This window comes from Corylus avellana, chromosome ca8 (genome assembly GCF_901000735.1).
Source record: "Corylus avellana chromosome ca8, CavTom2PMs-1.0".
NCBI lineage: Eukaryota > Viridiplantae > Streptophyta > Magnoliopsida > Fagales > Betulaceae > Corylus > Corylus avellana.
The window spans coordinates 5,566,672-5,580,144 of record NC_081548.1 but is presented as its reverse complement, the minus strand read 5'-3'; the positions used below and the strand labels follow the sequence as shown (position 1 = coordinate 5,580,144).

The following is a 13,473-nucleotide window of genomic DNA, read 5'->3' as shown; positions in this document are numbered from 1 at the left end:
TTTTGATCAGCCGTGAATTGATGTTGTGAAGTCACCAGGTTGTGTATCATATTCTCCAGTTGGTTCATCCTTGACTCTTGAGTTGATTGGCTTGCTTGTTGGGGCCCTTTCTGTTGTCATTGATTATTACTCCAAGAGAAATTTGGATGGTTGTGCCATCCTGGATTGTAAGTATTGGAGTATGGGTTGTTCTTGTGGGGGTAATTGTTTTGTCCTACAAAATTCACATCTTCTTGCTCTGCGAATGGAGATAAATGACACTTCTCAGTGGTGTGATCTAGATGGGAACAAATAGCACATACCTGGATTGGTGTGTCCTATTGTAGAGGTGAGATTTCCTGAGCAGTCATGGCCTTGACAATCATGTCCAACTCCTTTTCTACAGCAGCCAACTGATTGGTTGATCCCCCACTGAGGTTTACTTCATACATGCCCTTGCTTTTGATTCCTCTCCTTCCTCTTGAACATAATTGCTGTGAATGCTTACTTAATGTTTCAAAAAGTTCCACAGCTTCCTCACTACTCTTCTCCATAAGTATTCCTCCATAAGCTGAATCAACCATCCCTTTGTTAGTATCATCTAATCCTTCATAGAAAATTTGTACCTGCTCATCTTGATGGATGTTGTGATGTGGACACTTTAGAAGCAAGGAATGGAAGTGATCCCAGGCCTCAAAGAACAAATCTCCGTCTCCCTGTTGGAACATTTGAAGTTCCCTTTTAAGTTGTTTTGTCTTCTGGGTTGGGAAAAACCTCTTCAGAAACTTTGTGGTCAATTCTTCCCAAGTATGGATAGAATCTGCAGGCAAGGAATTGTACCATAGTTTAACATTATCTTTCAAAGAAAAAGGGAAGAGGACTAACCTGAGCCTCTTTAGAGTTAGGCCTTGGACATGCTGTAGTTTGCATAAATCAAAGAATTCTTTAAGATGCAAGTTGGGATCCTTAGTAGCTGTGCCTCTGAAGTGAGTCGATGCATTCAGGATTTGAAGAGAGATATAATAGCTGCCATCCACCTCCGGTTGATATGCTATGCGTGAGGGTTGATGGAGGTTTGCAGGAACGTATGCCTGCTTCAATGGTTTCCTCACCCGTGGTGGATTTACCTCTAATGGTCTTGGTCCAATTGGATTCTCTTGTAAGTCTTCCATATCAATTTCTTCTTCTTCTTCTTTGTCTCCAGGTCGTTGTCGAATTGTCCGCTCAATTTTCGGATCGAGTGGAAGAATGGTTGAGGTTTGAGATCGACGACCTTGCATTAACTGAATTACTTCTTCAGTTAGGCAGCTTCAGTGCTGCTGGTCCGGATGCTCCCTGGAACTACGCTAGATCGTAGGTTGGTACGTTCGATCGCAGTGCGCTCGATTGCACTTGGCTGACGATTGATCGCAATCATAGAATGCCAATCCGCAAACCGAAACAGAAAACAAGAAATTTAGGGAAACGAAAAATTAAAAATTAAAATAACACAACTAAAGGAAAATAATTTTAAACAGAAATTCGCCGCAATCCCCAGCAACGGCGCCAAAAACTTGTTGTTCACAATTACCTACCTAAATTAATAGGCAAATAATTGTGTGTTTTACCCGCAAGTACACGAGGTCAACACAGTAGTATAGTGTGCAAATATGGAATCATTCTCACGAGGATTGCTGAATCTTGCTTAAAATCAATTCCAAAAGTAAACTAAAACAAAGATTGGGTAAGTTGATAATGATAAAAAGGTAGGGCTTTGATATCCACTGCTAATTATATTTATCTAATATATCAATATGCCAATATTTTGATCATGTTATGAATATCTAATGTTTGCCAACTTAATGGCATTGGTGTCTACTCCTTAAGCTATTGATTTCCCTAAGCAACGAATTAGGCATGAGTGTTTGCTCTAATTCTTTTCTTTCTTAAAAGATTTAGCATGAGTGTCTACTAAGTTGTTCTTTAAGAAAGCATAAAAACTATAGAAATTGACAAACACATGAGGCCTAGGGCATGGATGTCTGCTCCCGGTTCCTCATGTTGATTAACCCAAGAACCCTATGTGGATTACTTTTGTTACTTATGTTAAACCCAGGACTCGGTCATCCTAACTAGTCCATACCACATGCACATGTTGATCAAGCACACACATATGAGGAATTCATGAAACTAGGTATTAATCAAGTTAGATATCATAACAAGATCATCACAAATGCGCCAATATTGAAATATTAAATAAACATAACTAGGGCTTCAATCTAGCCCTACTAATTAAATTAGCTACACATAAAATTGATGTTAAACATGTTCATAAATAAAAGAAAAGAATAAATTCGAGACTTGAACATGAAGAGCTCATCTTCTTCTCCTTACAAAGTATACCTATTCTAGAGGTTTAAGGGTCTATTTATAGGCTTTAGAAGTCCTTGGCAAAGTAGTAAACCTAGGGATTTCGTAGGGTTTCAAAACCTATTACAATTGGGAGTTGGAAAACCCTATTATGGAAAGAATGACAATCTGGCCGCCACTTCATATGTCTCCTGCGCACGGGTGCGATCGATCGCAACCCATGTGCGCTCGATCGCAGGTCTGCGATCGATCCTTTTTTGGCATGCACTCGATCGCTCCTGGCCTGGATTATGCTTTGTCCTCTCGAGTACTGCGCTCGATCGCACGTACCCTGTGATCGATCGTAGTGTCAGAGAGCTCCCAATTTTCCATCTTCTCTCTTTTGAGCCCAAATCATCTAGATTTGCTTCATTTTCTTCCAAAAGCCTATAAAAGTATGAAAAACACAAGAAGGAATTAAAATGACCTAATTAACCAAAACCAAAGGATTAAAACATGCAAGTTAAGGGCTGAAAATATGAATATTTTAGCACTTATCACAAGGTTTGGGGGAGCTTCAACCAACCTCTATCACCTTGCAATTGGCAGACAGAAGCATCAAAAGACCAAGAGGTATACTTGAGGATGTTTTGGTAAAGGTAGGTACATTTATTTTACCTGTTGATTTTATTGTGTTGGATGTGGAAGAATCCCCTATGCCATCACCCTTACCTATCATTTTAGGAAGACCCTTTATGAGAACTACTGATATTACAATAGGTATGAAAAAGGACACTATGAGTATGAAGGTGAATGGTGAGACAATAGAGTTCAAAATATTTGATGCAATGCAACTACCTCAAGATGATTTCAAATGTTTTGATGTTTGTATGATCCAAGGTGTTCGTGAGCTAGTTTTATAGGACCCACATAAAGATCCAGTGAATACCCCCCTCACTCATAGTCTCACCAGGCAGGACATTGAGTTAGAACTTGCAGATGTTACTGAGGACATCGGTGGAGCAAAGCACTCCCTTGAAGCCTTTCCACCATATCCAAGTGCTAAGAGAAAGTTGCAGCTGCATGAACTAGACGAATTGAGGTATGAAGCAAATGAGGACACCAAGCTCAACAAGAAAAGACCTAAGGCTTATCATCATAAGAATCATGTCGAGAAGTTCTGTGGAGGATAGAAATTGTTGACCTACAAAGTACGTTCTAGTGCACTTGAGCCACATTCCGTGGAGTTCAAGTGCCTCCCCCCACACTAGTAGCACTGAAGCTACTAGTAGAAGCATTTGAGCAGTCTAGGAGCTCAAGCGCATCTACTTAGAATAGTACTATTGAGGCCACTGAAGGCGGTACATTTTTCCATCTCTTACTTTGCTTCCCAACGTGTCAATTTCCTTACTTTACATAATTTCTGTAATACTTTTAGTGTTCTAACTTTTCTTTTGTGTTTTTATTTTTTTTTATTTTTTTATTATTATTTCATTAAGCTGTTGTACATTTTGCATTTTTATATTCAAAAAAAAAAATTCTCACATTCTGTCGCTACGATCGATCGCAACCTACATGTGATCGAGTGCAGTGCTCAAATTTTGGTTTTGTACATTCTGTCCGTGCGATTAAGCACACCATGTGTGTGCTCGAGCGCACCTCACCCATACATGCACACCACTACGCGGGTGCGATCGAGCGCACCCTGCGTGCGATCGAGCGCACTTGGGCAGCAGATCACGTGACCTATTTTAGGTCATTTTTTCCCATTTTCCCCTTACTTTCTCCCGCGCCGTACACACGCCATCACTGCACATCACCTCTACCGGCACACCACGTCTCGACCCTCACTTCCACCGGTCTTCAACTACCACCATCACACCGCATCTACACCTGCACGACTCTGTTCTCCCCTTCGGCCACCACCTTCACCACACATCACACACACAACCCTTTTCCCCTTCACATATCACACACCCAACTTCATTCCCCCCAACCTCCATTTTTTTTCATAATTTTAGCAAATTGTGGGTGTTTTTCCACCCACATTTGCTCATGTGGTTGGGTTTTGCTGTTTTTGCAGGGGGTTTTGGGCAGTTGTTGCCGTGCCTTCGCAACCTTGGTCATCACAGTGCACACCAGGTGTTTGACAGAATTCTCGAACAAAGCACATCATGCCGAAAACTCGGGCTTCATCTTCCTAGGGCTCTGATTCCCAAGCCACTTTTCCCCTGCCCACTTTTGAGGAGCGGGAGCTGTTGTTTGAAACCACCTTTGCCATCCGAGAAGATTTCCAACACCTTGAGGCGACTCAATGGGCAGTTGCTGAGTTAAAGCGCCGGGGGCTCAAAAAGCCTTTCAAGCCGGTCACGTCCACCACATACAGAAAATTGGTGACCGAGTTCTATGCCCACCTGTCCTATGATTGCAACAGGCTGGCTGCCCTATCTTCCATAGTGCATGGCCGAGCCATCGAAGTGAGAGATAGCATCTCAATGCTCAATACTATGATTATGAGTATATCTACTCAATCTACTAACGATATATGTAATATATATCAAGGCATATACAGTTTGTCAAAACATCAAGCTATTAATGATTTGTGCATATTTTTCTTGCAAAACACAGTCACCGTGATTCTTAACCAAATATATTTTTGAATTATATGGTGTAAACATAGGCGGATAATCAAAGTGCTCATATCTTTTAAGCATCTTTTGAGCATAATATATGTGAGATAAAATAATGAAATAATTATCTCTAATAACCTTAATGTCCCACATGACATTTGCTTTACCTATGTTTTACATATCAAAATTAAATGCAAGAAATCTTTTAACTTCATGCACAACATTAATGTTAGTTCAAAAAATAAGCAAGTCATGAATATATATAAACAAATAATGAGACATTCATTATTGTAAAATTTGCTATGCATTTACTTGCACCATTAATCAAGCATAAATTAGACAACACCACCTTGTCAAACTTGTCATGCCACTATTTAGGAGCTTGCTTTAATCCATACAAGAATTTCACCATTTCGTACACTTTATATTCTTGACCGGGGATTACTAGTCCCTCAGACTACTCTATATAAATTTCTTCATCAATTATAAAAGCAACTTTGACATCCATTTGATGTATAAAAATTTATAAATATAAGCAATGGCAAATAACATTTCAATATATGCAATTTTAGTAACTGAAAAAATAAGTATCAAATAATCATCATTTTGCATTTACTTGGAGCTTTTAGCTATCAAGTATGCCATGTACTTATCTATTGTACCATCTAGTTTAAGCTTCTTCTTAAACACTTATTTACAACGAATTGGTTTAGTCTTATGAGGTAACTCAATGAGTTCCCAAACATGGTTAGACATAATTTATTCCAATTCATTATTTATAGCTTCTAACCAAAAAATGCATCAAAATAGAGATTTAATTGCTTCACCATAACATACTGGATCATCATTAACAATATTAGCAATAAAATCCATACCGAGATTCCTTTTTCGTTCTAGCTCGCTTACTTCTTCTCAATTCTTACACATCATCAGCAATTTTATTAGAAGCAACAAAAAAATCATGAAATAATTTTTCTTACTTTTCAAAGAAAACATATGCTCAAGGAAAATATCAGTTTTAGATTCAATAATAATATTGCAATCTAAAACATCACTCTTGATAGTAAGGAATCTATAGCATGAACTATTACATGTAAAACCAATAAAATCACAATCATAGGTTTTAAAACCAAGCTTCCTCATTTTAGGTTTGGGTAACATAACATTTGTCAAATACCCCCACACTTCGAGGTATTCCAAACAATGCTTATGAATGTGACAAACAAAATAAAAGCTTCCCCCCAAACTTTGGTAGATAGCCTAAAAATTGATAATCATACCATTCATAATTTATTCCAGTGTTCTAATTTTGACTACGTCTTAGAATTTAGTTTCTTTTCACTTCCTTGATGTAGTCAAAATTTACATGTACAAATATATCATACCAAATATTAATGGAATAAACCAAGTAATAACAAGAAAAAAAAATTCCATTAATAGCTCACAAGAACTTTAAGAAATGGCTTCTATGAGCCTAATCTTCTATAAGTATGATCTATTATTTACTCTTCTTTCTTTTCTGTCAATTGACAGTTCTAAAGATGTTTTAAAATACTAATCACCACTTGTGATTTTTCAACATGATCCTTATATATTATATATATAGGGGTTGCATATTTCAAGTTCTATCAAGATTTTTAAAAAACAATTTTTCCACCTAAAGTCCAATTCAAAGTATTAGGCTCAACCAAATAATAATCAACTATTAATTATTGACTCATTGTCATAAATATGTCATTGGTATCAATCTTATGATACAATAAATTTCTCAAATACCAATTGAGCCTCAATAAGAACATCAATAATCACATATATTTTATTCATAATTAGCATGTCATGAAAATTAGAAAGCTAAATGATATAGATGAAAAATTAGCAAATACTTTTAAAGTATCCATGCTAATCTAGCATGTCATAGCTAACAAAAATGCTAGATACTATTTTTTCTTTGAAATAGAATAATCAACAAAGGATCATCACTTATCAAATTACAATATTCATGTAATGTAAATTTCAACTCAATCAAGCAGCACCTTCATCACTTGATTTTCTTTTAATAAATGAAATTGTATATTATGTCAAAAAAAATAAGACCTATGAATCAGAGTTTAAAACTCACAGCGGAGCCAATAGCTTTTCTCCAAGATCTTCCAAAATAGATTGTCGCCACCACACACCAACTAGGTGTCGTGAGAGCCAATCGACTCAATACGCGCACCACATCTTTTCCTCTTACAATGTGCTTACCTGCAAAAATCTTTAGCAAAGTTGTATTCTCTGCACACATTTAACAATGCCTATGTATTTTTCTCCATCACACCATGAGTAACTACTCATTGTTATTATTATTAATTTACATGGATGTTTCCAGCCAGTTTAGCACTACATAACATAAAGTGCTAAGTTCTAAAAATCCATAAAAGGCTTAACAATTTTTATTGCAAGGTTTGTGACCCAATCAATCAAAATATTATTTGACGAACAAATTAAATAACCCAAATTAGAGGTCAAATAATCAAAAACTCTTTTAATCAAAATATTTTCACTTTCAATACCTACACATGAAATTACGCACTTCTTCTGATAAATGAATCAATTATCAAATATTTTTCCATAACAAAATCTTTCCACTCAAGATTTGATTTCATCTTTCTCATATGCGAATTGCATACCGCAAACTCTTATAGTATTTAACTTCTCATAAGTTTAAATTCTATTGTTATAATTTTAATAAAGATATTTGTGCAACCATCAAGATTCAACCTTTAAGATTGTTGGAAATAAATTTTGATGGTGCACAAATTCTCAATGATATAAAATAATTACAATATGAAAATTAACAATAAAATAAATAAATTCCAAGAGATGAAAATAGAGTATGAAAAGATCTCACAATGCTTTAGAATTATGCAAGAGCGTTGTCCTTAAAGGTTGATTTGTGCCTCCCGGAGTGTATAATTCGGTGCGATCGGATCCTTTGACAAGCAACCTCCCAGGATTAGACTATAGCGTCTACTTTCGTTAAGGACGCACTTCCAATAACGAAGAGTAATAGAACAACCCTTTGATTTTCTTGATAAAAAACCGCAAAGAGAAAATAGAAATTGAATAGAATAGAATTCTATGCAATTGGTCTTCTAAAATAGGACAAAAATCTTTTATAAAGAAAATGAGTTTGCCTTTCTTTCTTCTTGTTGCAAACTCATTCTACTATAGGATTGTGAATGTTTTCTTTCTTTATATAATGACCAAATAGTCATAACACTGAAAAAGGGTAAAACATTTGTTAATAATCAATTGGTCGAACTACAATAAATCTTGTTAAAGAATAATGGTAAAAATGGTAAAAATCAATTACAACTAATTTTTATTTAATAATTCATAACCAAGTAATAAATACAAACGGTTATAAAAGTTATATCTCATAACCAAGTAATAAATACAAACGATAATAAACCAAAATGGTTAAAGATGATTTTTATTTCTCATAAAAACTTGTGAAGATATTATCAAATGATAAAACATTTTCAAATGACTGAAAAATGAATGTTTGCAACAAATATTACGACATATATTAGTAAGAAAGTTTGAATATTTTAATTTTTTTTTTAATTTTTGGGGAAGCAGATAGTTGACAAGGAGAAACCAGACAATGAAAGAACTCTCCCCACTAGCAGCAGCCAAAACAGACAAAAAAAGAAAAGAAAGATAGGAGAGAGAGAGATGGATAGGGGTGCAAAGGCGGTTACGGTTAGCGGTTAATGGCAATAACCGCTAACTGTAACCGCCCTAGCGGTTAGTAAATTTCACTAACCGCAACCGCTAACCGCCTAGCGGTTAACAGTTAGCGGTTAGTGGCCGGTTAGCGGTTAGTGAAATAGATAACCGCCCGCTAACCGCTTTTTTAAAATTGGGCCTTTTTTTGTGCTTTTTGGGCTTATTTTTTTGGGCTTTTTTTTACCCTCATTTTTTTTTCTTGTATTTTTAATATCTTCTTGGGCCCAATTGCTATAAATATTTGAATTGTCATTGGATCATATGATTAAGTGTTGATCTTATAAACTTACAAACAAACAAAAATACTTCAATTGTAGTTATAAGTAACACATTGTTTAATCCAATGTCAATTACTTAATTTGATATTATATGAATCACATTGTCATTGTCATTGTACATGAATAATTGATTAAGTATTGGAATTGTAATTGGATCATATAGTTAAATATTTATCTTATACATTTATATTATTCAATATGCATATAATATAACTATAAGCAATTATATATATATATATATATTCAAAATTGTTCAAAATTGTTAATTTTCTTTTTTTTTTCTTTCAAAAAATGGTTAAATTTCTTTTTCTAAAAAATGTTCAAAAAATACATTAATACTTCAATTGTGATTATAAGTAACACATTGTTGAATCTAATGTCAATTACTTAATTTGATATTATATAATCATATAGTCTCATTAAATTATATCATATGATTCATATGATTAATTATTTAAATTCTTATCATATTTACTTATAATCTTTTTTCTTTGAATTGAACTTAATATCTAATGGTAAATGGTAATGTTCAAACTCCTAAATCCTAAATTCCTAAAGTATCTAATAATGCTTTAATTAAATTGTAGACTTGTAGTTATAAGTAACATATTGTTTAATTCAATTGAATCAATTGTGATTATCATTGTACATGAATCATATGATTAACTTGTAGACTTATGACTTATGAGTTATGTCATATTATATATGTATTATTTATTATTATATAATCATATGATTTAATGATCAAGTCATCATGTGATATAATCATATCAATTATAGTGATAATATATAAATTACTAAAATTATAATGATAATACATTAATACTTAAATTATGTTTATAAGTAACACATTGGTCATTGTTTAATCCAATGTCAATTACTTAATTTGATATTATACGAATCATATCATCATTGTACATTAATAATATGATTCACTTGAAGTCTTGAATAAAGTATTTGAATTGTCATTGAATCATATGATTAACTATTGATATTATACATTTATATTATTCATATACATATGTAGACTTATATAGACTTATAGGTTTATAACATACATTGGAAATAAGTCTCTAGATATTTAATTGTTGTATTAGTATGAATTAGTATACTTATGAGTTATGTCATATTATATATGTATAATTTGTTATTATATAATCAAATGATTTAATAATCAATCTCATGTGATATAATCATATAAATTATAGTGATAATATATTAATACTCAAATTGTGATTTAATTATTTTTAAAAAAAAATTGTGATTTAATGATCAAGTGATTATATGATATAATCATATAAATTATAGTGATAATATATTAATACTCAAATTGTGATTTAATTATTTTAAAAAAAAATTGTGATTTAATGATCAAGTGATTATGTTATATGTATAATTATAAAAATATATTATATAAAAAGGCGGTTAGCGGTTAGCGGTTACGGTTAGTAGACCCAATAACCGCTAACCGCTAACCGCTAGGCGGTTATGGCGGTTAGGCGGTTAGCGGTTAATGCGGTTAAACGGTTAGGCGGTTAGGCGGTTGGCGGTTATAGCGGTTAGCGGTTAGCGGGCGGTTAAAAACCGCCCGCCTTTGCACCCCTAGAGATGGACAACCCAAGCGTGCAAGAAAGAATTACAAAAAGTCAAATCTTCTTAGAAAGTAAACTTTCCTAATCTGGATTGTATAGTGCGTTTGTTCTATGGATATAAATTTTTTTCAAATCAGTTTGAAAAAAAATATTCTTTAACCTATTTAAAATTATACAAAATGTCTATAAACATTTTAAATGCATATAATTTAATGTGAATTTTAAATATTTATAAATACTTGACACAATTTTAAATGAGTTAAATGATTTTTTTTGAGACTAATTTAGAAGAAATTACTGTCATTGCTCTATTAATGCCAGCTGCCAACTTGAATAATTGTATCCATCCCATGGACAAAGAGGCCAGTGCCTCATTGATTGCCCGTAGACTCTTTTGGGAAAGATTTATATTCTAGAATCTCTTATATGTTTTTCTTTTTCCATTTTGTCTTTTAGACCGGCCTTAATTTTCTTTTAAAAGAAAACGTAGACCAAAGTTTTAGATTTTTTAAATTCGGGTCTTAAATAAATTGACCAAATTGAAAAATCAGAATCTAAATAAAATAAAATAAAATAAAAATTAATTAATTGAAAAAAAATCAGAAAATTAATTTATTTTTTAGTATAATATATTTATATTTTCTTTATTAAGAATATTACGAAAGGAATAAAAGCACCCAAATAGTTAATTCGGCATCGAAGAATATGATATGGAAGATTGGGTTCTCATATCAATTGTTTTTTTTGTTTTTTTTTTACCTTTATTGATACCCTATGTATCTTCCTTTCTTAGTGGAAAGCAACGAAGTTATTTCACATTAGTAAAGTGAAAACAAAATAAATAAATAAATAAAATTACAATGCTAGAAAGTGGTATATAAGTTGTTCATTTCACCATTGCAAATTAAGATTATTATATATATACCTTATCACAAGCAACATATAATTAAGGAGAAAGTGGACAGTATAAGAGAAAAGGCAATAGTGAAACCACAATTACAAAAGTTTTGACTATTTTTATTCTTCATAGCATCATAGCAAGCAAATATTTACATGATACATTGCAGGAGATCTACAACGTAGGTGGGGAGGAAGCAAGGAAATTCACCATTGTGAATAGCCCCTTTACTTGATTCCAATTGCAGTCCCCATCACAAGACAACAAAAATAAAGGTGGAAAATACACAATGTCTTCAACTTTTTGCCACCACAATCTCTCACTCATAGGCAAATCCTTAAAACAAACATCAATGCTATTTAGTAGATTGTTAGATACGGTCATACAACTGAAATTACACAGAGTAATTCATTGTCACACCATTCAGTTCATTGTCACACCATTCAGTTGTACAACAATCGTATAGCAGTCTACTCAATATCATTACTCTGAAACAAAACTCAACCATATCGATCTTTTCATGTGACAACAAAGGCTAAACCGAAGGCTTCAAGAGCTTTGGCTTTTATTGGTTTTCATGCATCCATAACGTTGAAAGGGGTTGACCCTTTCTATAATCTCTTAACCTTAGAAGCAAATGAGCAAGAATCCCACACACAAAGCCAAGAGCTGCACTTGATCCCACTAGAGAAATTGCTGTGCAAAGAAGCATGACAAAGGATTCCTCCTTGGTATTCATGTCCCTTGAAGCCATGGCAAGCTCAATTCCAGCAAACAAGAGTAGAATTCCAAGGACACCAACAGGAAATTGGCTCAAAATCTTCACCAAAGAGCTCCCTAATACCAAACCCAAGATCAATTTTGCTGTGCCAAGAAGGGCCACGCACCCACCACTCCTCCCACCAAACTTGTACTGCCCGGCTAGCCCACCCGCGCCGTGGCAGCTTGGCATGGCTCCGAACCAGCACCCGATCACGTTCATTAACCCGACGGTCACCGACAGCGATGTCACCGAGAAGTCCCTTCCCGGAAAAAGATCCGACGACAGCTTGCAGACGGCGATCACGGAATTCAATATTGACAAGGGGAGTTGAGGAATTGTACCCTTTATGAACCCTTCCTTCCATGCATGCTTTGAGATGGATACTACTTCCATAGCAGACGGCCCAAATTTGATGTCGTGCACCACGTTAGGCTTTCTTATAAAAGCCAATACAACACCCAACACAAATATAATAAAGGCTGAAGGTAAAGCTAAGATAATTTTTCTGAAATTTCTTCGTTTTCTTCTAGGCCTTTCTTCATCAACACCCAAATCAACATCTGTTTCTTCATCTCTTCTGCCGCTGCATTCCTCACCTGCACCAGTAATAATAACAATAAAACAAAAACAAACAATAGCCAATACCAACCCATCCAGCCCGAGCCACTGCCTGTTCCCATTAGCTTTTGACTTGGAAAAATCCTGCACTTTTCTGATGTATTTAACCGCAGTCAGTGCAAATGACAAGCCCTGTGCTAGCTGAACTCCCCTAACAATAGATAGAGGAATCAACTTATACGCCAGCTTCATCAACCCCGTGACACCCAGAACAATTAGCATTCCCCCCGGTCAGAATTCCGGCAGCCATGATCTCCGGGACAGCGAAACCGGGGCCTGCTAAGGCTGCGGCAGCGATGGACTTCATGGGCTGGACTGGCATGGGGATACCATAGATGGCACCAGTGATAATGTTGTAGACCCCGGTGAATATTAATGTTGTGCCTAGATTAAGGCCATCTACTAGTGTCAGGGCCAGCACTATTGGTATGTATGTACCTAAGTCTCCCATTGCCCCATTCAATTCTGCCCATTTTGACTGGAAAACTAGGTTGGTTTTCACTTTGTCTACGATGTTGGCTGCAAAACCGGGGATGGGCGAGGGGCGAGCGGTTTCAGGTGGGCCTTTGAAGTCATGGGGGGGTGGGATTTGGGGATTTTGGGACTCCAT

General features: G+C 34.9%; 1 pseudogene; it reads right to left on the bottom strand.

Moving 5' to 3' along the window:
* Positions 1-12,047: 12,047 nt before the first annotated feature.
* LOC132190747 (molybdate transporter 1-like) lies at positions 12,048-13,473 on the bottom strand (annotated as a pseudogene).